Raw genomic sequence first — 23,176 nt, 5'->3', positions numbered from 1 at the left:
TCAAATTTTCAGGCTAGCTTCTGGGGTCATAGAACTTTGAAATTCCGGTTGATGCAAACGAAATAGAACACTTTTGTCTTTTTCATATATCCATGAACCACCCTAAGGTCATTGTTGAAATTGTCAAGTTATCGCTATTTTAGTGAAAAGAGACGATTGGTTTTCCCATTTTGCGCGTGGCGCGTCGAAAAACATAGTTTTTATTTTCAATAAATCGTATTTCAGAGTATTGAAAACATAACTTCACCATTTTTTGATATAATATGTAAAATTTTCCGAAGAATCAGGTAAACATATTTTCAGACATAGTCTCTTTGGTCCCGAGACCTTCAAAACAGCATTTTAAGTTTTCATACGACCTTTTCAAATGTTAAGCTTGATTTTTAAAACTTCTTACTATTTTTCCCAAATAGCCAAACTAATCACCTTTCTTTTGCGTCTAACACAGCTAAAATAGGATGAAATGGCGCGGAGATATGATTTTTTGAAAAAAGTGATTTTTACGAAAATCGGCGAAATTTGCCATTTTCCGGACCACCCTAACACGGCTTAGGTCACCCTGATGGCCAAACAAAAAAATACGGGTCTTATTATTTCGGCCAAGGAACCTCCAGACAAATTTTGAGCCCGATCGGAGAACTTTTTTTTCGAATCATGCTGTTTTCGTGGGGAATTGCTGTATATTGTTATCAATATCAAAATATCAATAAGTATTGTGGTATTTTTTTTTTCAATCTTTGGTTCCAAAATTCAAAATTTCCCTTTTGGATTAAAAACACAAAAATGAACGATATGCAATGTATTCTGAATAGTTAACAATGAGTTGTACAACTTTTTTCAATGAAAATTTTAAATTTTAGCAACCAATAATTGGCAAACTGCAAAAAATGTCTGTAAGAAAAACTTATAAATCAGCATTTTAATGGTTCTTATATGATTAACAAAAAAAAAATTAAAGAATATTTAAAATATGAAGTATGCATCAAAAATATATACGACACCAAATATACAAGAAATATTCAACAAAAGATATTTTTGTTTTCAATCAAGGGATAATTTGACTTCTTCCCTTTTCCCGTCCCTTACTTCAGTCCTAAAAAAATCATGAAAAAATAAATAAGCACCTTTTAAGAAATGTCAAAATAGCCCACATTTCGAGCCAAACATTTCATTCGGGCACAAAACCAAAACGTAAACATTCAGGATTATTTCACTATTCCATTCATTAGTACACTCCCCACATGCCCTCTAAGAATCAGATTGATAGGAAACATTTTCCTATTGAAAAAATTAAAAACGCAAAAAGGCATATCACAATGTTCATTCGAAACCAAAAGAAAAGTTCAATTGTGCCCTTTTCTTTTTCGTTAGTTTTTCGTAGTTGAGGAACTTTTTGTGTTATAAAGTGAACTTTTCATACATTCTTAACACTAATTCACTTCAAAACAAAGTTTGATTTACTTTTTACCAAGGATTTCTGCAAAAAAACATCGTTGAACCACACGATTTTATTTGCTCCCGCGGCTGCTGTGCAGTACATTTTAGAGAATTTTATGTTTCACATACCTTATCTACACGATTTAATCACAAAACTCTACCCATAATCAAAATTTCCACTGAATTCCTCATTATTGTAAACTAAATTGAAACTTAGAAGCATTGAAGCAGAGTTAAGGATAATGATGTGGTTTATCGTATCATCAGTAAAAATACCAGCATTCAAGCTTCTTTTTTTACAAGGAATTAAAACAAGTTGTCCACTTTTTGCCAGCGATTTCCTCGAATCGCGATTTTAGGGTTTGTACCCTAATGAAATTTTTGGGTCGATTAAATTTATATGAAATAATGCCACAGTTTTTGGTGAAACACATAAACTTCACAAATTATTTTAATGAAAATATAGTATTTTTGATTAGGTTCTGCAAAAAAAAAATCAATCATCATATTCCGAAGTTTTATATCCTCTTTCCATCATTTCACTCCATAACCAGATTCCATAAAATTAGCTTCTCCCGTTTGATTTTCCCCCGAGACGAAAAACTCCGAAAATACTAATCATTTCTTCGTCTCTGAGCACTTCTGATGGCCAATGGTCCACGGTCAACACGCGGTGGCACCAGCAACGCTATTGATTAATTAATAAACCGCGAACCGAGCGGCAAACGCGCTCCCCACCATCAATATCAATAACGAAACCATGCTGGTTTCAGCAACTCGACATTTTCCCCGGAGGCCTTGCGCGATTGATGTCTGCTAGGTTCGATGGGTCATTTTCGGACCGTCGCTTTGCGGTCCACTTGCGCGCAAAATGGTCATGTGGAAATGCTTCCGATAAATTACACAAATCTCATTCAATTAATCAAAACTCCAAGGGGCAGCTCTTCACTTTGCTCTTTTTGTTTTCCTTCTTTTTGTGGCTTTTCCAGCCTCGCAGATTTTCACTTTTCCTTGGGGCTAGGTCACTCTCATCCTTTGCCAATCCTCTCACCAGAGGGGGGTCCCCTCTTTTCGTCTTCAAGATTTACGACAAGGATTCACATTCCGCAGGATGCTGCACTGACAATTGGACCACTTTTTTTACGCTTCGACACTGACACTGGCCCCGAAGGACCTTGCCCTGGTGATATTTTCGGCAAACTGTGTCACGGGCAAAAAAGGACTCCCCCCGTTTCCCCTCACAATCACCCCCACACGCACCTCGTGGTTCCACCGCACGCGAAACAACACACGCTACGACGATGACGACGAGGACGATGTCTACCGGGCAAAGTCACAGTCATTTCTGATGCGCGTCCCCGGAAAACGGGACGGGAAAAATCTGTTTTTCCAACGACGGCGGAGGTCACACGATTTTCTCGCGCGACTCTCGGAGTAAATGGTGCGCTGCTCTCAGTGTCGCCTCTCTTGGGTGGCGAATTTTCCACTCCCCCCCTGAATGTTGATTAGAGGAGAGGAAGTAATGAGAGGGGAGGTTTGCTGGAAATTTTTGGCAAGTTTTATGGTTTTTGGCAGGGTAGGAAAGGTTGTAGAATCGGTGTGGTGCTTAATGTCAAAAAGATTTTGACAAATTTTGCAAATTGTTACTAGTTATGTACAAAAAAAAAAAACCTTGAATGACGGTTAAAAAAACATATTTTTTGTTCTTTAATTTCAGAAATAACGTGACATAAAATACATAAACTTTACTAAAAACATATTTTTTCAATCTTTGAAGCAGTGTTTATCATCCGTTTACTTAAATCCTCCTTTCATTATAAACAGAACCTTGATTTCTCGTTGCAATAATGTTCAGTATCCTTTAGTTATGTGTGTTAACACAGGTTTTTTTTGATCAATTTTATTGTAAAAGAATAACAATCTTAAGTTATATCAACTAAATTTAAATTGTTGTTTTAAAATTATACGGCGGATTTCATGATATTATCATTTTTGTGGAAGCTTACGTGTATCAAATTTTTTTTTTGAATCAAATCTTCTTTTAGGTTATTACTTGTTTATGCTTTTAAATTCACACCTAAATACCAAGCTCAAGAAAAAAGAAGAATCTACATAAAAAACAACAAAGTCCGTACAGTTCTCAGCCATGTCCCATGGAAGTCATTAAAATATTTTAACATTGTTATATTAAAAATGTCATAGCATTTTTTTTACAAATATGAATATTTTGGTTTCAAGCAAAAAGATTATAAATAAAGAATTAATTAAACAAAAAGATAAAATCAATGTTCAAACCATAAAAAACGATTTTGGTGACATTACAACGAAATTGGCTTAAAATTATAAATATTTGGTATCAGCATTTACTTAGTTAATCTATTGCGAGATTTTTTTTTACATTTTTGATTTTTTTTAAATACAGATGCACTAATTACTTCAGAATTATTGCTACAAAATATACGGTAGGGTAGAGCGTCCAACTTCCCGTCCCCAGAAAAAAAATCCCGGAATTTCCCGAAAAAATATATTTCCCGAAATTTAAGCGAAAGAGTAGATTTTCTTAACTTTTTGGCACATTTTTTTTAAACCATGAAAAAGCTCAATTTTATTTTATTCAATTCAATTTAATGTTCATATTGAACTTGTCAGTACTTCTGAAATTTTCATGTTTTTTAGATGTTATTAATTTCTGAAGCATTCATAAATTAAGTTTTTTTTGGAATGAAAATAAACTTATATTTTTGGTATGTTTTCAAACGAATGGTATGAATTGATGTTGTATCATTTGAAAATGTGGTATCCCTTCCCGCCAAGATCAAAATTAAGTTTTTTGTACGTTTTTGTTGACCATGACCACATTAGACGAAAGTTGAATTCAATGGTAGGGGATGATCAAACGAATCTTCTGAAACTTGAATTTTACTAAATCAGTTTATTTTTAAGTGCCGATGCAAAATAAAAGTTACGATGAACACTAACACGCATATTCTCGGCTAATATCCAAATTTTCAATTCTCACTTACTTTTTCAAAAGGTCCTACCAACATAGGAAACTCATCGCGCACCAGCGCTTTTAACCGGACTTACTTTTTTGGCTTTTAACTGGAGTCCTTTATTAGACAGAATCATAGAAAAATCATTGAGAAACTGTTTCTTATAATAAGGTGCCAAAAAAGCAAACATATTTTTAAAATTGTGATTGCATAAAAATGGCTTTCAATTGCAAAAACAGTTTTTTTTTGTAAAATCAACGTTTATCCATTATTTCATGAATTGAAACCAGTAAGATTGTTTGTGGAAAAAATATTTGTTATGAAAATCAATTTTCTGCATTATTTTTTCATTTAGACTTAATAATATATATTATTCTTTGTCATATTCTCTCAAACTCGTTACAGAGACAAATTTAGAAGCAATTTTGTGGTTTTGGATTATAGGTTCATTTTACTCACTGTCCAAACACTGTGATTAAAAAAAATAATACTTCCTATTAAAAAAACCTTGTTTGATATTTTGTACGAATAACAGCTTAGTAATTTAAAAAAAAAATGTATTTTCTTGAAGAGCAACTCTCTACGAAATCGGCCGATTTCGACCATTTTTTTGTATTTTTTTATTTGACTCAAACTTTGTGGGGGCCTTCCCTATGACCAAATAAGCTATTTTGATTTTAGCGAAATATTTGCAGTTTTTCAATCTTTAAAAATAGTGACCATGAGTGACCATTTCTAAAAATATTTTTTTTGAAAAGTTCAGAAAATTTGCTATAAAATTGTCTAAGAGACATTGAAGATTGGACCTCGGGTTGCTGAGATAGAGCCGCTTTAAGAAAAAGAAACTCGAAAATTGAAGTTTTCTAAGTCTCACCCAAACAGCCCACCATTTTCTATTGACGATATCTCAGCAACCAATGGTCCAATTTTCAATGTTAATACATGAAACATTCGTGAAATTTTTCGATCTCTTCGAAAAAAATATTTTGAAAATTTTTAAATCAAGGCTAACATTTTAAAAGGGCCCTTAAATCTGTAAAGTACTTTTCGATTGCAAATTCAATTTTGTATTAAAAAATAATGTCAAACTTGTTTTTGCATGAAACTTCGATTTTTTCCAAAAATCACTATTTTTTCAAAAATTCATAACTCGGCGGCAGATTTTTTGACCATGTTTCTCTATGGCTCAAAAGTTGCGGATTTTTGTCCCCTAAAACATATCAAAAAATCTCGAAAATCAAAACATACGTATTTTGGGAAATTGAGTTTTAGTGAAAAAAAAGTTGATAAAAAATCCTCAAATTTTTTTTCCATGTACCTATTTTTTCACAAAAGTCCTCAACAATACCTACAACTTTGCCGAAGACACCAAATTGATCAAAAAATTCACTCAAAAGTTACAGCTGTTTGAATATTTACATACCATTTTTGTATGGACAGCAGCCAAAATTGTATGGAGACTTGTATGGGTAAACCAATGACACAAAATAGCATATTTGGTCACAAAGTTTGAGCAAAATCAAAAAATACAAATTAAATCCATTTCCGGTTTTGGTAGAGAATTGCTCTGAAGTCATATTTTTTTTACAAGCAATCATTGTATTGATGGATCCTTACTCTAATTTAGACCATATAGGTTGCAATTTTACAAAATAAAAGTTGCAATATATTAATCAGAATCAGGTTCAGAACAATTTTCGATAAATTTCAAATTTCACGGGAAATTTGTTGAAAATTTCCCGATTCCCGGGAATTTTGTAACCCCGGGAAATCGGATGCTCTACGGTAGGGTTAGTGAATTTTCACGATTTCGCGGACAGCGTGAAATTCGTGAAAATTAATAATTTCCTTGAACTTTAAATCAATGTAGCAACAAATATTTCACCCGGAAAATTATTAATGTAAATGATATAAGTTTTCATTAAAAAAGGTTAAAAAAAAACATCAGACTTTTTAAGAATACTGAAAAAACCAATTCTGAGTCAAGTGATTTTTTTACGAATCTGGTGGAATGTAGTGGAAATTGGAAAATCACAGGTTTTTTTTTTTTGAAGGATTTTGATACAAATAATGTTTTGATTCTTGATTTTTTTATAAAGGAAGTTGAAAACTTTGCAGAAAGTTAGAATATTTCGAAATGTCCAACCAATGTGTTGTTATACATATTATTTTGGCTAGACTCGACAATTCAATGTTAATTCGATTTGGAATTAAACATGTAAAATAGACTACATAGAAGCGAATCAGAGAATACAGTTTTTTTATAAATCAAATATGTTTAAAAATACAATACAAAGAATTATCACGCGCTTGCCCATTCATATATTTTTTAATGTATACAGCAATTCCATTTGAAAAGAGACTAAACCGAAAAAAAAGTTCTTCGATCGGGCTCAAAAATTTTCTTGGGATTCCTTGGCCTAAATTATTAGACCAGTATTTTTTTGTTTGGTCATTAGGGTGACCTACGCCGTGTTAGGGTGGTCTGAAAAATGGTCATTTTCGTCATTTTTAGTAAAAACCTCTTTTTTCGAAAAATCATATCTCCTCGCCATTTCATCCGATTTTAGCTGTCTTAGACGCAAAAGAAGGTGATAAGTTTGGCTATTTGAAAAAAATAGTAAGAAGTTTCAAAAATCTTGCCTATGTCTGAAAATATTGTTATCGGATTCCTCGGAAAATTTCACATGACATATACAAAAATTAGCAATGTCGAACCGTACGTTTCGGAGATATGATTTTTTGAAAATAAAACCTGAGTTTATCGACGCGCCACGCGCAAAAACGGAAAATTGACGAAATCGGCAAAAAATCAACTTTTTTCACTAAAACTGCGGTAACTTTAAAATTTCAGCGATTAGGGTAGGGTAGTCATCAATGAGACACTTTTGGTTTTCAACTTTCAAAGATTTTTCTCATTTTTTCATCAGCATGTTTTAATGAGCTTTTTGTTGCATTATCTTTCTTTTAATGTGTTCTAACATTGACCAAAATATGAGATCGATCCGACAACTACAGCCAGAGTTTTTCAACTGTCTCATTGTAGACGCACTTGGCAGGAACAATGAGACAGCTGGGGAACAATGAGACACACTACGAAAATCAAGATTTTTCTAGTAAAACATCATGTTTTTGTATTGTTCTATTGCAGGTGACTTGCCTTGAACATTTTAGAGCAATTTTGCCAACATGAAACTTTAATTAACAAAAGTTATACTGAAAAGTATTTAAATTTTGTAAAATCCGTATATTTATACCAAATAACTTTGTATTTTTGGTTAAATGAAGTTAAAACTCTATAAATATGCCAAAAATCACTTTTAATTCATGTTTTGCAAGATTTCCATAGATTTTGAAAAGTTTAATGAAGAAAAATCAAAGTGTCTCATTGTTACCCATGAACTGAAATGAGTGGGGAACAATGAGACAGTCCTGGATACTGGGTATATTCTAAATTTTGGCCAAACCTTATGAAAGGACATTGTAGCCCAACTCAATCCCTATGGAACGTCGAAAGAAATTTGAAGAAATATTAGTTTTGGTGTTAATGGCAGCCTACGAGCGAAAAAGTAATTTTTGTCCATAATTTACTTTAACACTCCAGAATCAAACATTTATGAATAACTTTTCAAGGGAGCGTCCATAACCAATGCCACTATAATGGCAGACGTGTATCCAGTAGACACACCTTTCCCCCAAATATGAGCCTGATTGGTTGAAACTACGACTTGTGAGAGCAATTTTATCATTGTTCCCCGTGTCTCATTGATGACTACTCTACCCTACCTAAAGATGGTATGGTACCAAAAGTTGCGTCTTTCAATTACAATTTTTTTTCATACTACAAAACATAACGAAACCTTTAATTTTTTAATACAATTGCTGAAAAGTTGAACAAATCTGCCAATTTAAAAAACAATCAAAATAAAATGCATTTCAAAAATATATCATGATGAACAAACAATTAAATTTAAATCTATTCCTTATATATCCAGCAACAGAAAAAAAAACAAAGATTGGCAACACTTCAAAACATCCCATCCTCCCATCAATATTACCTTGCTGGCACACGTGAGAAAAACGTGCGTTTCGACGCGCTTCGGAAAAGCTCTCCCCATCGCCATCGTCAGAGAAAATGAGTGCAAACTTCCCTTATTTTGGGCACTTCAGCGAGCGACTCTTCCTTCTCAGAGCAAAAACATCCCACATTTTCCTCTCCACCCGGGGAGGAAGGAAAGCGAATAAAATGAGCGAGAATATTTTGGTTTGTTTTTGTTTGGGCTCAACTCCTCGGCGGTTCATCCACCTCTCCTTCCCTGCGTGTGTTTTTTGGACGCCAAGGTGGCTGAAGTTCAATGTTGACTCGCTATATAATACTCACTCTCCGACAAACCGCGGGATTTCCAAGGCCTATGAATGAGTGCTGGCGCTGTGGAGTGGAGGCTTCTGCGCGAGTAATGCGATCCACGTGGCCAGCGGACGTAATTGGGGGGTTTCGGGATACAGGATTGAGGGGGTAGCATGGTGCGTTGTAGGTATATAGGACGACGACTTATGTTTCGGTTTTTAAGTGTGGGAGGGGGTACTTTGCATGCTCGATTGAATGGAAGTGAGAAAATTCCAGAATCAATTATGATACAGTTGTTTTCAAGAATAACTTATGATTTGAAGGATATCTTTCTTAAGATTATGAAAATTATTGAAAAATAAAATATTTGAACAAGGAATATTTTCGCTCTCAAACATAATAAAACGTTCACAACTAATCAATCAAATCGGCTCCCTTGAGGAAATATGGAAATATCGCTGCCAGCTGTCAGCTGTCGTCCTCGCACACTTTCACAAACTGAATGATGGTGTTATAATTCAATTATCACCGTTTTTCTTCGTACAGGTTGATTGGAGAACAAAAAAGGAATCTTCAATTTAATGCTCAAACACGCACGTGGAACATACATTGTGGGGAGAGCTTTACCGCCCATAAATGCATTATTGTCCCATGACAAATTTTATCATTTTGAGTTAATAAAAGTGTATGGGTAATTCTCCGCCAACTCACACAGCAGTTGCCCCGACCCCTTTTCGATTTGCGTGAAATTTTGTCCTAAGGGGTAACTTTTGTCCCTGATCACGAATCCAAGGTCCGTTTTTTTGATATCTCGTGACGGAGGGGCGGTACGACCCCTTCTATTTTTGAACATGCGAAAAAGAGGTTTTTTCAATAATTTGCAGCCTGAATCGGTGATGAGATAGAAATTTGGTGTCAAAGAGACTTTTATGTAAAATTAGACGCCCGATTTGATGGCGTACTCAGAATTTCGGAAAAACGTAGTTTTCATCGAAAAAAACACTTAAAAAGTTTTAAAAATTCTCCCATTTTCCGTTACTCGACTGTAAAAAAATTTGGAACATGTCATTTTATGGGAAATTTAATGTACTTTTCGAATCTACATTGACCCAGAAGGGTCATTTTTTCATTTAGAACAAAAATTGTCATTTTAAGATTTCGTGTTTTTTTCTAACTTTGCAGGGTTTTTTTTAAGAGTGCAGCAATGTTCTACAAAAATGAAGAGCAGACAATTACAAAAAATTTATATATAAACATAAGGGGTTTGCTCACAAACATCACGAGTTATCGCGATTTTACGAAAAAAAAGTTTTAAAGTTTTGAAAAAGTTGGTCGTCATTGATCATGGCCGTTCATGGTCACCCGCGACAGACACGGACGACGAAACGCAAAAAGTAACTTTTTCAAGACTTTTTTTTCGTAAAATCGCGATAACTCGTGATAAACATCACGAGTTATCGCGATTTTACGAATGAAAGTTTTGAAAAAGTTACCCCTTATGTCTATATTAGAGTGTAACAAAAATGACTTTTTGGCGGGCATTCAAGGGTTTGTTCCGGTGGGCATACTAAGCCCAAATCCAAAATATGAGCTTGATTGGACGTAACAGGAGCTGGCGCTATGCCCTTCAATTTTAAATGGGATTTAACCCGTAAAAAAATATTTTTTCAAAAATGTCACTTTTTGAGGCATTTTGGCCACTGAAGCGTTTATTTTCAACATCATTGGCGTGTTGGCCAGATCCTTGCGCATCTTTTGGTATGTATAACATTGAAATTTGGAGCACCCTGGAGCTCGGTACAGGCCTTCAAACTTTGGCATTTTTTTCGAAAAATCGGCCCCGGCAAAATCAAATGGCGTCTAGGGCGTCGCGAGGCGCGACGCATATCTTTTTTGCCGGGACCGATTTTTCGAAAAAATGCCAAAGTTTGAAGGCCTGTACCGAGCTCCAGGGTGCTCCAAATTTCAATGTTATATATACCAAAAGATGCGCAAGGATCTGGCCAACACGCCAATGATGTTGAAAATAAACGCTTCAGTGGCCAAAATGCCTCAAAAAGTGACATTTTTGAAAAAATATTTTTTTACGGGTTAAATCCCATTTAAAATTGAAGGGCATAGCGCCAGCTCCTGTTACGTCCAATCAAGCTCATATTTTGGATTTGGGCTTAGTATGCCCACCGGAACAAACCCTTGAATGCCCGCCAAAAAGTCATTTTTGTTACATCCTAGTCTATATATCATTTTTTTTGTAATTGTCTGCTATACAATTTTGTAGAACATTGTTACACTTCAAAAAATAACCCTTTAAAGTTAGAAAAACCACGAAATTTTAAAATAAAAAATTTAGTTCTAAATGAAAAAATGACCCTTCTGGGTCAATGAAGATTCGAAAAGTACATTAAATTTCCCATAAAATGACATGTTCCAAATTTTTTTACAGTCGAGTAACGGAAAATGGGAGAATTTTTAAAACTTTTTAAGTGTTTTTTTCGATGAAAACTACGTTTTTCCGAAATTCTGAGTACGCCATCAAATCGGGCGTCTAATTTTACATAAAAGTCTCTTTGACACCAAATTTCTATCTCATCACCGATTCAGGCTGCAAATTATTGAAAAAAACCTCTTTTTTCGCATGGAAGGGGTCGTACCGCCCCTCAGTCACGAGATATCAAAAAACGGACCTCGGATTCGTGATCAGGGACAAAAGTTACCCCTTAGGACAAAGTTTCATGCAAATTGAAGAGGGATCGGGGCAACATTTCCCGATTTCGTGTGAGTTGGTAGAGAATAATTACCCATATTACTTACAATTTCAAAATTTCAAGAATATTAAACTGAATGAACTTTTTGTTCTTGTTTGCCAATTTGAACAATATGTTAATCAAATGGAACACCAAATTTGATTTAATTTGAATTTAAATTTAAAAAAAAATAAGCAAGAATCAATACAATTAAAGAATCTCATCTCATTCATGCGATTTCATTTATTTTGTTGTTCATACATATCTCACACTTCCGAAGCTTGAAAACAATTGGTCATTTTGCATGTCAATCATACCTGAAAATAGAAGATAAAAAAAAATCAATTAAAAAATACTCTACAATGGTAAAAAAGTTTTGCTTAGGTCAAAGTTTTTACCAAGCTACTGTTAATGGGGCGAAATTATACGTGGGGTAATTTTAAGCAAATGTTTTTTTTAATAGTTTTGGATAGGACGTCCGGAACTTCCCGGAAAACGGAACATTATTTTTTAACTCCCGGGAATTCCCGGGATTTTGTGAAATGATATGAAATGATGTATGATCAGAGAAGACTAAAAATAAAAAAAAAGATGTCTGTTTTTGAGCATTTTACAAATTTAACAAATTTTAAGTTTTTAAACCCGATTCAAACAACGACGCATTAGTTTAGAAAGCTTATTTATTGATATTTTTTTAATATTTTGAAAAAAAGAAGCATGACTATTAGGGTGGGTACGGATTTTGAAAAGTTCTCAGATCAAGTTCTGGTGTGGTTCCCTTTGTGTGGTATACCCAAAGGGACTCTCACGCCAAATTTCAGCTCATTTGGTTGAAAACTGGCTTGTCTCAAGCGGGTTCAAGTTTACATGGAAATTACTATGGGAAATTTTGAATTTTCGTTCATTCGCTCCTACAGGCCTGGGGAAAACATGTAGAAACTTCTAAGATGGCCAGAAATGAGCGGAATTGTTTGGAGAACAACTTTCCCTAAGAGACCAGGTCGATTCGTTCAACCCCCATCGAGCTCAACGGCTATACATCCGGGGTTTTCAGAACCAACGGTTTTCCCTAGAAAAGCATCAATTTTTCCTTAGCATGCTATGAATGTTTGATGAAAACCGCGACGCCACATGCCAACAGTTACCACGTGGACTAGCATCGCCTATAAAAAAATACTTTTTATTACTTTTTGAACCATTGAATTATCATTTATGGTGATCAGGATACTATTCAGCTGTATTCTGAACCTCGAAATAAGAAAAAACTGTTATGGTGCAAATTTTACAATCACGTGGTAGCTGTTTGACATGTGGCGTTAGTTTTAGTTTTATTTCAAAATTTCGTTTTCTGTAGAGATACATTCGGCTGTTTCTAGAAATCAATAGTTGGCATTTGATGTCTTCTAAAACATATCAGAAAATGAAAAAAAAATATAAATAGTGTTTTTTTTGCAAATCAAGTTGTAGTGACAAAAAGTGAAATTAAAAATCACCATTTTTTTACCTGTATATTTTTTTTCATTGTAGTCCTCCATACCTACAACTTTGCCGAAGGCTTCAAATCGATCAAAAAATTCCTTCAAAAGATTCAGATTTTTAAATTTTCATTTATCATTTTTGTATGGACAGTTGAAAATTTTGTATGGAAAATTGGGCATACCAAAGGCACCAAAAAAGTTCCAGCCGGATAAAGAAATATAAAAAAATCGAATGACCGAAATCTCAGAGAGTTGCACACATATTTCTTCTAACTTAAAGCCTTATTTAAAAAAAAGCAAAAACAATAACGACATGCTAAATCTGTATCATAGTCAGACTCTGAAAACAAGAAGCAAGATGATGTTACTGTGTTACCATCAACTGTTTTACAGCTTTAGTAGATTTGATAAAGTAGAGTATTCAATTTTCAAATTGAAGCTCACCTTTGAAAAAAAAAATTGGATGGATTAGTAGCGCACCATGCAGGAAAAACCGTAATAAAATTGGGTTTTCATATATTTTCTCCATTTTTCCATACAAACTTAACCTTCGCTCATATTTCGTCCCAAGTCCTAAAATAGTTCAAGGAATAATATTAAACCTGTGGAGCGAAGTTTTGAAAAAATAATCTTCCATTATTACATCTTAGGATCACATTTTTCAAAATTATTTTCCTTTGTTTGGATCGTAATCAAATCACATCTTCCATTGAAAAATAAATTTAAAAAAAACAATAATAACATAAATGTGTTACTCGCTGGCATTTCAAAACAAAATTAAGGAGTTACAATCAAGCTTGAAATCATGAGCGTGCTCAACCGCAATATTTGTTCCAAGAACCGCACAAAAAAACATTGGTTCATATTTCGCCATTCCTTTGACATTGAGAATTTTTTACATCCTTCAGCAGCGCAAAACAATTCGCATTCGTTTCGCTACAAAACATCCGAAAGTCACGAGAGAAATGTGTCCCTCTTGTGGGAGAGAAAGAATAAAAAATGAATAATTATCCTACCCCAACTTCCACAGAAAGCTTTCCCACTCCCACTCTAGACCACTTGCCAAAATCCATCCATCAGGATCCCACGGCGCGATGACAACAGAGATTCTTCCCTTTCCCCTCGCGGCCCGCCACCCGTTTTTTCCGGTCGAACGAATCCACGATTTTCCGTTTACACTTGACATTGAAACCCGGGCGCTGAAAAAACGTTTCACTTTCGCTCCTTTTGTTCTCGCTCTCTCAGAGTTGGGAGGTTTTCCCCAGGTTTGAGCTCGCTCTCCCTCTCTCAACTCTCTCGTATTTTCCACCAGAGCGCTCAGCTGTTGTTATCACCACCGTGCACGAAAAGCTACCCAAGTGGAAAACGAGGTCGAATGGCCGATTTTTCATCTTTTTTTGCTGCTGTTTTCTTCTTTTTCGTGGGAAAATTTCATTTTCCCATTGTTCTGGAGAGTCGCTTTGATGGCAGTCCTAGGTCGAAGTCCGCAGGCCATTACGGGCGCGGAGAGGCAAAGGTCTGAGTGTAATCTTTCGTGGTTGTTTGCCGTTTTTCGAGCAAGAGTGCTTTCGTCCTTCGTTTGGTGGGGGCAGAGCAGATTTGATTTGTGTGCAGTCTGACTGACGACTTGAGATTGAGATTTCTAGACGAAAGACACATGACGAGCCGTGGAACGTGTCCTGGCATATTGATGTTTTTGTTTTACACTGTTGTACTATACTTGCTAGGATTTGTATCAAGGGAGCACGACAGAATCTGAATGGTGCTAAGACCTCATTTATTGAGATTTATTTCATATATTAGTATTTTTTGTTGCCAGTCTATAAAAAAAAAACTGTAACTAAAAATGTAATTTAAAAACTAACTTAATCCACCTATGTGGTTGGAGCCTTCCTCACTCATTACCAACAATGGGTGATATGATGGGGTTGGACACAAATTTCATCTATTTTTTAGATTTGGAATAAAAATGTACATAAATATCACTTAAGTGGACATATCTCGAGACAGGGTTGCCAGATCTTCAATGTTTTGGACTCGTTGGAAGGGTCTTTTGATAGCCTAACCAACGATGGGTCGGTTGATGGATCCGGACATAGTTTACATACATTTAAGTGAGATCCGGCTTCCAAATAGTACATAAATAACTCTTAAGTGACATATCTCGAGACAGGGTTGCCAGATCCTCAATGTTTTGTACTCATTGGAAAGGTCTTTTGATAATCTAACCAACGATGGATCGGATGATGGATCCGGACATAGTTTACATGCATATAAGTGAGATCCGGATATATGAGCAATTCTCTATGAAATCGGTCTTTTTTCTTAAATTTTAATTTTTGTATTTTTTAATCCGACTGAAACTTTTTTGGTGCCTTCGGTATGCCCAAAGAAGCCATTTTGCATCATTAGTCTGTCCATATAATTTTCCATACAAATTTGGCAGCTGGCCATACAAAAAATGATGTATGAAAATTCAAAAATCTGTATCTTTTGAAGGAATTTTTTCATCCATTTGAGGTCTTCGGCAAAGTTGTAGGTATGGATATGGACTACACTGAAAAAAATGATACAGGGTAAAAAAATTTTGGTGATTTTTTATTATACTTTCTGTCACCAAAACTTGATTTGCAAAAAAAAACACTATTTTTATTTTTTTTTATTTTTTGATATGTTTTAGAGGACATCAAATGCCAACTTTTCAGAAATTTCCAGGTTGTGCAAAAAATCTTTGAGCGAGTTATGAATTTTTGAATCAATACTGATATTTTTCAAAAAATCGAAAAATTGGTCGCAAAAATTTTTCAACTTCATTTTTCGGTGTAAAATCAAATTTGCAATCAAAAAGTACTTTAGTGAAATTTTAATAAAGTGCACCGTTTTCAAGTTAAATCCATTTTTAGGGTGACTTTTTTGAAAATAGTCGCAGTTTTTCACATTCAAACATTCAATATTACGCCTTTTTAAAATGTTAGTCTTGGTTTAAAAATTTTGAAAAAAAAATTTCGACAGGATCGGAAAATTTAACGAATGTTTCATATTTTAATTTTGAAAATCGAACCATTAGTTGCTGAGATATCGACATTAGCAAATGGTGTGTTGTTTGGATGGGACTTAGAAAACATCAATTTTCCTGTTTTTAAACCTTTGCATAGCAATATCTCAGCAACTAAGGGTCGTATCAACAAAGTTCAAAAATGCAAAATATAGAGAATTTTCTCAGCTTTTTAAAAATATTTTTTTAAAGGTGGGCAAACATGTGCACTAATTTTAAAAAATGAAAAACTTCGACTATTTTCAAAAAAAGTCAACTAAAATGGATTTAACTTGAAAACGGTGCACTTTATCAAAATTTCACTAAAGTACTTTTTGATTGCAAATTTGATTTTACATCGAAAAATGAAGTTGAAAAATTTTTGCGACCAATTTTTCGATTTTTTGAAAAAATCAGTATTGGTTCAAAAATTCATAACTCGCTCAAAGATTTTTTGCACAACCTGGAAATTTCTGGAAAGTTGGCATTTGATGTTCTCTAAAACATATCAAAAAATTAAAAATAGTGTTTTTTTATGCAAATCAAGTTTTAGTGACAGAAAGTTAGATAAAAAATCATCTTTTTTTTTACCCTGTATCATTTTTTTTCAGTATAGTCCATATCCATACCTACAACTTTGCCGGAGACACCAAATCGATCAAAAAATTCCTTCAAAAGATACAGATTTTTGAATTTTCATACATCATTTTTGTATGGACAGCTGCCAAATTTGTGGAAAATTATATGGACAAACTAATGATGCAAAATGGCTTCTTTGGGCATACCGAAGGCACCAAAAAAGTTTCAGTCGGATTAAAAAATACAAAAAAAAAAATCAAATGACCGAAATCTGAGAGAACTGCTCTTATAATTAGTTTCCAAGGCTACCAAATTCGAACCAACTTACAAAAAATTGTGTTAAAAAGATGAAATAGAATAGTAGTTTATGCAACAAGTTGCAAAAAGAGGATTTTTTCAGCACGAGTCGTACATTTATCCAACGAGGTTCACCGAGTTGGATAAATACGACGAGTGCTGAAAAAATCAAGTTTTGCAACGAGTTCCATACAACATTTTTTGCAATTTCGAAAAACACCCATTGAGTGAAATTTTAAGTCGAATTTTCATGTATTTTGTCAATAAATCGTTTAAATCAAAAAAAAAATGTTGAAAAGTATTACTTTTCGAAACAAGTGCTGAAAAGTTCAACTTTTCAGCACCCATTTCAGTGCTGAAAAGTAGAACTTTTCAGCATTTATTTTGAAAAGTGTTGTTATTCGATTCTGTTATTTTTGGTACAGAAAAGTAGGCTATTTCGTCGTTCAAGAATGACAGGAAAAGTAAGTAGTTTCTCGACGGAATTGCATAAAAATATGTTATAATTAGAGGAAAAGATATTTTTTCGAAAAAGGTAACCCAGAAAAGACTGTTGGTCAAAACAGTGGACCTTTTTCAATTTTTGGATTGCTTTGCTTTTATGCAAATTTGTCAAAAGTCCGGAAGATTATAAAAAGGGTGGTTTTTGTAAGAAACCCCGTCATGTTATACATTTTTAGAAAGGTATTCAAAAGACCAACGAGTTCAAAAGATTGAAGATCTGACAACCCTATCAAAAGTTATAAGCACATAAGTGCCCTGAATTATGAAGATCTGACTACCCAATCTGATGGTGTGAATAAGGAATCAAGTTGATAAAACACTGAAAGGTCCGCCCTTTTGTATCTATTTTGGAGAGGGTAATCTAAATGTGAGGAAGGCACCAACTTCCTTAGGGTGGATTAAATAACGTTTTTATTATTATTTTTAAATATTACTCTATACTAAAAAAGAAAATAATGGCCAAAACAGAATTGTACATATTAAGCCTGGCATACCATAAAAAGAATTAAAAATCTAATTGTGCAATCATAGACAAATACTCCAATGTCTGCTGTGGTAGCGATAGCAAATTCCATCTTGTTTTTCAATAAACTTTTTTTTAATAAACTCTTTTAAATTTGCAGAATATTTGAATGCCATTAAACGCTTAATGAAACATTTATTAACTTTTTAATCAGGCTTTTTTTTATTCAAGTTTCATTAGTTGTTCGAATTGTTTGTACTAAAACTGAAAAAGAGTTATAGTTTTATTACGGTCATTCCCAACCGAGACTTGTTTAATACATTACATTATTTTCGATTTAGCAAATTATCAAATTCCGTCTAAAAATGATAATCACTGAGTTCCATTTGAAAAATCGCTATTCGTGAATACAAATAACTCAAATGTTGCTAATAAACAAATCAAATTACTGAATTTTCCATACCCCAATATAGAAAACAAATTGTTGATGTTCCCCGCCATAAATCATCCCAACTAATAACCTAATCAAGTAAATGGTTTTGCTAGCATGTGTACAGGCCGCCTCCTCAGTGACAAATTGGACAGCTTATTCCGTTCAATCCGTTTACTACTGGCAACACCGCGCAATACACCCAAAACCACAAACACACACTACGGCAAACATCAATCATCGCGTGGCGTACTGCATAATTTATACTATAGCTACTACTAATAGAAAACGATAGTGGTGGCGACACTCACCACTTGTCAAACTTTTTGGAACGTGCCAAAAAGGGAAGGTTTTTTTATCATATTAAAATAAATCATTAAAAAATAAGTTCAAGTTATTTTTAGGCAATTTAAGCTCCAATTTACAACAACTGGTCTTAGATTATACTTCAAGTGGCTTGCTCAAGACCAGAGTAAAAGTGTCTCATCACGATAATGACTTGTTTGAACTGTGAACAATTCCGTACGATAAGTTATGTGTCATTCTGAGGGTTGTTATGTACCGTACCGTACCGTGGAACGCACATTGTGCTGCAGAAACGAGCACTAGCCTAGCCTAGTCATCGTTGGGTTCTATTGAACCAGAGACATGTGCAAAGAAAAGCACGACGCAGAACCGGGCAAATAAATACTTGATAAATGTTCGGACGATAAACTGTGCGCGGCACGTGTTTCACGAAAGTGTTTTCTATTGAAACTTTCTTAAAGAATTGTTATTTTAATTCAGTGAATAAGAAATAAGGGGGAAAAGGTGTTCTAATATTTTCATAAAGCCTCCAACTTTGTTTTCTGTCACTTTGGCATCACTCAGTTTTAAAGTATTGTCTGTCTGTTTTGCATGAAGAATACCACTTTAAAATACTTTTTAATATCCACATTGTCACAAACTTCTTGGTCGAACTGCGACGCATGGTATCGCGATACACCGATATTCCTACAAGCTGTTACGTGTTTGCACAAGTCAGGCGATGTTCAAAATATTGGTTCTCTAAACTAGGAACAAAAAAACAGGCGAATGCATCCAACGACAAAGAGAAGTTCTGCAAAATATGAGTGAAAATCAATCGATTCCCTTCCCCAAGTTCTTCCACTGCCCATCGCAACTGTCATCAAGGACAAGGTCAACAAGTGTGTATAGTGGGGAAATTCTTCTATCGAGGCGCTTGTCATGAATGTATTGTGTGCTAGTGTTTAAAAATGTATGCTTTAAGTACAAAACAAGCAGCTCAATTGTGTTTGGTTTGGGGATTTATTGAATTCTGGTGCATGTGAATAATCACGTTCATATTTTGACGGGTAAGGGAAACGGAAAATTATGTTGTTTGTAATCACTATTCTGCCCATGATCGCATAAATGTCCCATATGCATTTTCATCGTTTTTGAGTTAACGATGCAGTTTGGTTCAAAATCGTGTGCTCTTTCAGAAAAGCATATAACATCCAGTACTTTGTTCTAGAAATCAGGAGGAAATCCAGTTTTTTCACGAAAACTTAACACGTAGCCTTATGTGTGGGACAAACTTCAAATGCGTTTTTTCTTAGTTTTTCCCGAAAACTGGAAATTGATATATATAAATTGATTTTTGGCTAAAACTTTTTCGGGGGCTTTCCGACATGACAAAAGGTGTATCTTAAAAGAGATTTTCTGATCGATTTGAGTCTTCATTCAACAAAGTTGTATATTATGAAAAATAATACAATTAAAATAATCTCAACACCCTATTATTTATGTTTGCTTTATAACAGTCATGCCCCGGTTGTGCACGCCTCGGTTGTGCTTTGCTCCGTATATGATGCATTCAGCTGCCTAGACCTACTAAAAATCATCTAAACTCTGTTTTGGAATCGGGATGATGTCAGCTATCCATTGCAATTGAAATTGCATTAAACAAATCTGAAAATACGCAGTTTTTCCTTTATTTTTGAAATGTAATGTTTTTCGACAAAAATACTACAAATTTTAGTTATTGCGGTACATATGTGTATCAAATGATCGGAAATTTTACACACATTTCAACAGTTTTGAAAATTAATAAAAACGCACACACAAAACCATGCATTTTCGAAAAAATACAAAAAAATCAGGTTTTTCCAGTACGGGTATTTTTGAAAAACATATTCAAAGTTTTAGTTTTAAAATATGGGTAAGTATAAGTATTATAACTGTTGAATGCTATATGAAAAATTCCCGACCGTTTCATACTCATATTTTCAAGCAACCAATTTTTTAGTATTTATAATATACGTAGTTTTGTGAAAATATTGAGATAAAAAATAGTAGTTTATGCAACAAGTTTCACCGAGTTGGAAATTATAAGTCAAATGTTCATGTATTTTGTCAATAAATCGTTTGAATCAATTTTTTTTAAAGTATTGCTTTATTATTTTTGGTACAGAAAAGTAGGCTTTTTCGTCGTTCAAGAATGACAGGAAAAGTAAGTAGTTTCATGACGGAATTGCAAAATAGTATAGTAGTTTATGCAACATGTTGTAAAAAGAGATTTTTTTCAGTACGAGTCGTACATTTATCCAACGAGGTTCACCGAGTTGGATAAATACGACAAGTGATGTAAAAATCAAGTTTTGCAACGAGTTCCATACAACATGTTTTGCAATTCCGTAATCACCCCTAGTAACATATTTAAACTTACAAGTTTTTTCATGGTTCTCAAAATCCTCATAAAACCTAAATAGGCATTTATGGCCTACTTAAAACCTAAAATGATACTAGGGACCCTTTGAACAGAATTAAAGGCTAAATAGCCATGCATTTAGTTAATGAATCGTTCAAATAAAAAAAAATGTTGAAAAGTATTACTTTTCCTAACAAGTGCTGAAAAGTTCAACTTTCCAGCATCCATTCCCTACCAAAAATAACTTAATGGCAAATTAATAACTACTTTTCAGCACTGAAATGGATGCTGAAAAGTTGAACTTTTCAACACTAGTGTCGAAAAATAACATTTTTCAATATTTTTTTGTTTTGAACGGTAAATTGACTAAACACATACATTTTTGACATAAAATTCCATTCAAGAGGCGTTTTTCGGAATTGTAAAAAAAATGTTATAAGCAACTCGTTGCAAACATGATTGTTTTAACACTCGTCATATGTATCCAACGCGGTAAATCTCGTTGGATGAATGTACAACTCGAGCTGAAAAAATCTTGTTGCATAAACTACTATGTCATCGAAATGTATGACAATTGATACAAAGTAGTTTAAATCACACGTTTTTAGTATTTTTTTCAAAAATATGTAGTTTTGAAAATATATACAAACAAAGCCGTTTTTTATCAGTTTTCGTTCAATTTATGAATAATCAAACTCAAAAATGCTTTTAAATTGTTCATTTGCACGTCCTGTACATACATGCTCTTAACTGGAAAACACTGAAAATTCACTTTATTTTAGCAAAAAAAAAAAATAAATGTCAGATATCGTGATGGCTGGTACGACGTATTGCATTGTAACGGGAGATTTAGAAAACTATTAAAATTTATTCAATATTTGTTTTTTTAATAAATGAACTGTTTGGCGAACTTGTCAACTACACAACTCCTAAGCACTAGATGTTAAAATTTATCGTACTATAATAATTATTAAATCAACTATATTATGCCTTTTTGGGAGACTTGAGTCACTGAAACCAACCTTTAGCTAAACTGATCGGTTTAGTTTTTCGTACAGGGATTCCTTTGACATATAGTTGAAGATAATTTACGGCAGTTTGAACCATTTTTCAAATGTTTCGGAAACAAAAGTGTCATTTTAAATATGATCTGTTTTGGAGTGAATGTGTACATTCATAATATTTTTCGTATAGGGGAGAGTAGGGAGACTTGATCCCCGGGGACACTTGATCCCAAGCCTGTATCTCGTCAGCATGTGGGTAAAACAATTAGCTTAGTTCTAGAAAGTTGTGCGAAATTGACTAAAACTCATTGTAGAAAACAAAGAAAAAAAAAAACAAAAAAATGTTTAGATTGAGTTATACACATCTTCCAAAAAAGTGCTGAAAAAACTTCCAAGAGATCTTTTTTCTTTGCTTTTATAAGTGTAAAAAACACTCGAAAATTATTCAAAAAAATATTATTTATACATGAATTGTTTGATAAACATATCAACTCCAAACCCCTTACGCATTTGACGTTGAATTTATCGTCATACTATTTTTACAATCAATTGTTTAAAAAAGTGCGTTTAGGGAGACTTGATCCCTACATTTTTACAGTCACTGGAATCAGCCTCATGATTAAATAATTTGGCTGGTTTTTCGGACATAGTTTCCTTTAGTATAGTTGTACATAACTTACGGCAGTTTGAACCATTTTCAAAAGTTTTGTAAACAAAAATTACCAGCTCTTGTAAACACGCCCAATTTTTGTCTAAAAAGAAAATTTTAAGTTTTTAAATATTTTGCATGCTAAACTTGTTATATTTTGAACACAAACGTACATGTTTAATGTGAAATTGCTGTAACTTATAGAAAATAAAAGTTTGGATGAATAAGAAACATTTTGCTTAAGATTTCTTCAAAATGTTGGAAAAATTACCCCCAACATTTTGAATATGCCGGTTTAAAATATTTTTTTAAAACGCTTGGCATGATGCGAAGAGTTTTTCTGATGAAATACCCTTATCAGCCAAACATAGTTGAATGTTTAAGCTTTCAATTCATGCAAAAAGTTCATAGTTTTGTGAGAAATTGACAGAGTTATGTGCGATACAAAAAAGGGGATCAAGTCTCCCCACTCTCCCCTACAACTTGTAGACTTTTGAACAAGTCCACACAGTTTTTTTTAAAGC

General features: G+C 33.8%; 1 protein-coding gene across 10 annotated transcripts in view; it reads right to left on the bottom strand.

The window, feature by feature from the left end:
- The window catches only part of LOC120431243 (anion exchange protein 2), a 126,779-nt gene that overhangs the window by 59,340 nt on the left and 44,263 nt on the right, over nucleotides 1–23,176 (bottom strand). The window contains exon 1 of one of the 10 annotated variants that reach the window (XM_052711029.1): nucleotides 2,698–2,819. The exons of the other annotated variants lie outside the window; for them this stretch is intronic. The gene's annotated coding sequence lies outside the window, so the exon portion shown is untranslated. Of the gene's footprint in view, nucleotides 1–2,697; nucleotides 2,820–23,176 lie in introns of those variants that run through there. 10 annotated transcript variants of the gene reach the window in all.

This window comes from Culex pipiens, chromosome 3 (assembly GCF_016801865.2).
Source record: "Culex pipiens pallens isolate TS chromosome 3, TS_CPP_V2, whole genome shotgun sequence".
Lineage (NCBI taxonomy): Eukaryota > Metazoa > Arthropoda > Insecta > Diptera > Culicidae > Culex > Culex pipiens.
The sequence above is the reverse complement of the archived record's forward strand: the minus strand, read 5'-3'. Positions and strand labels throughout refer to the sequence as shown.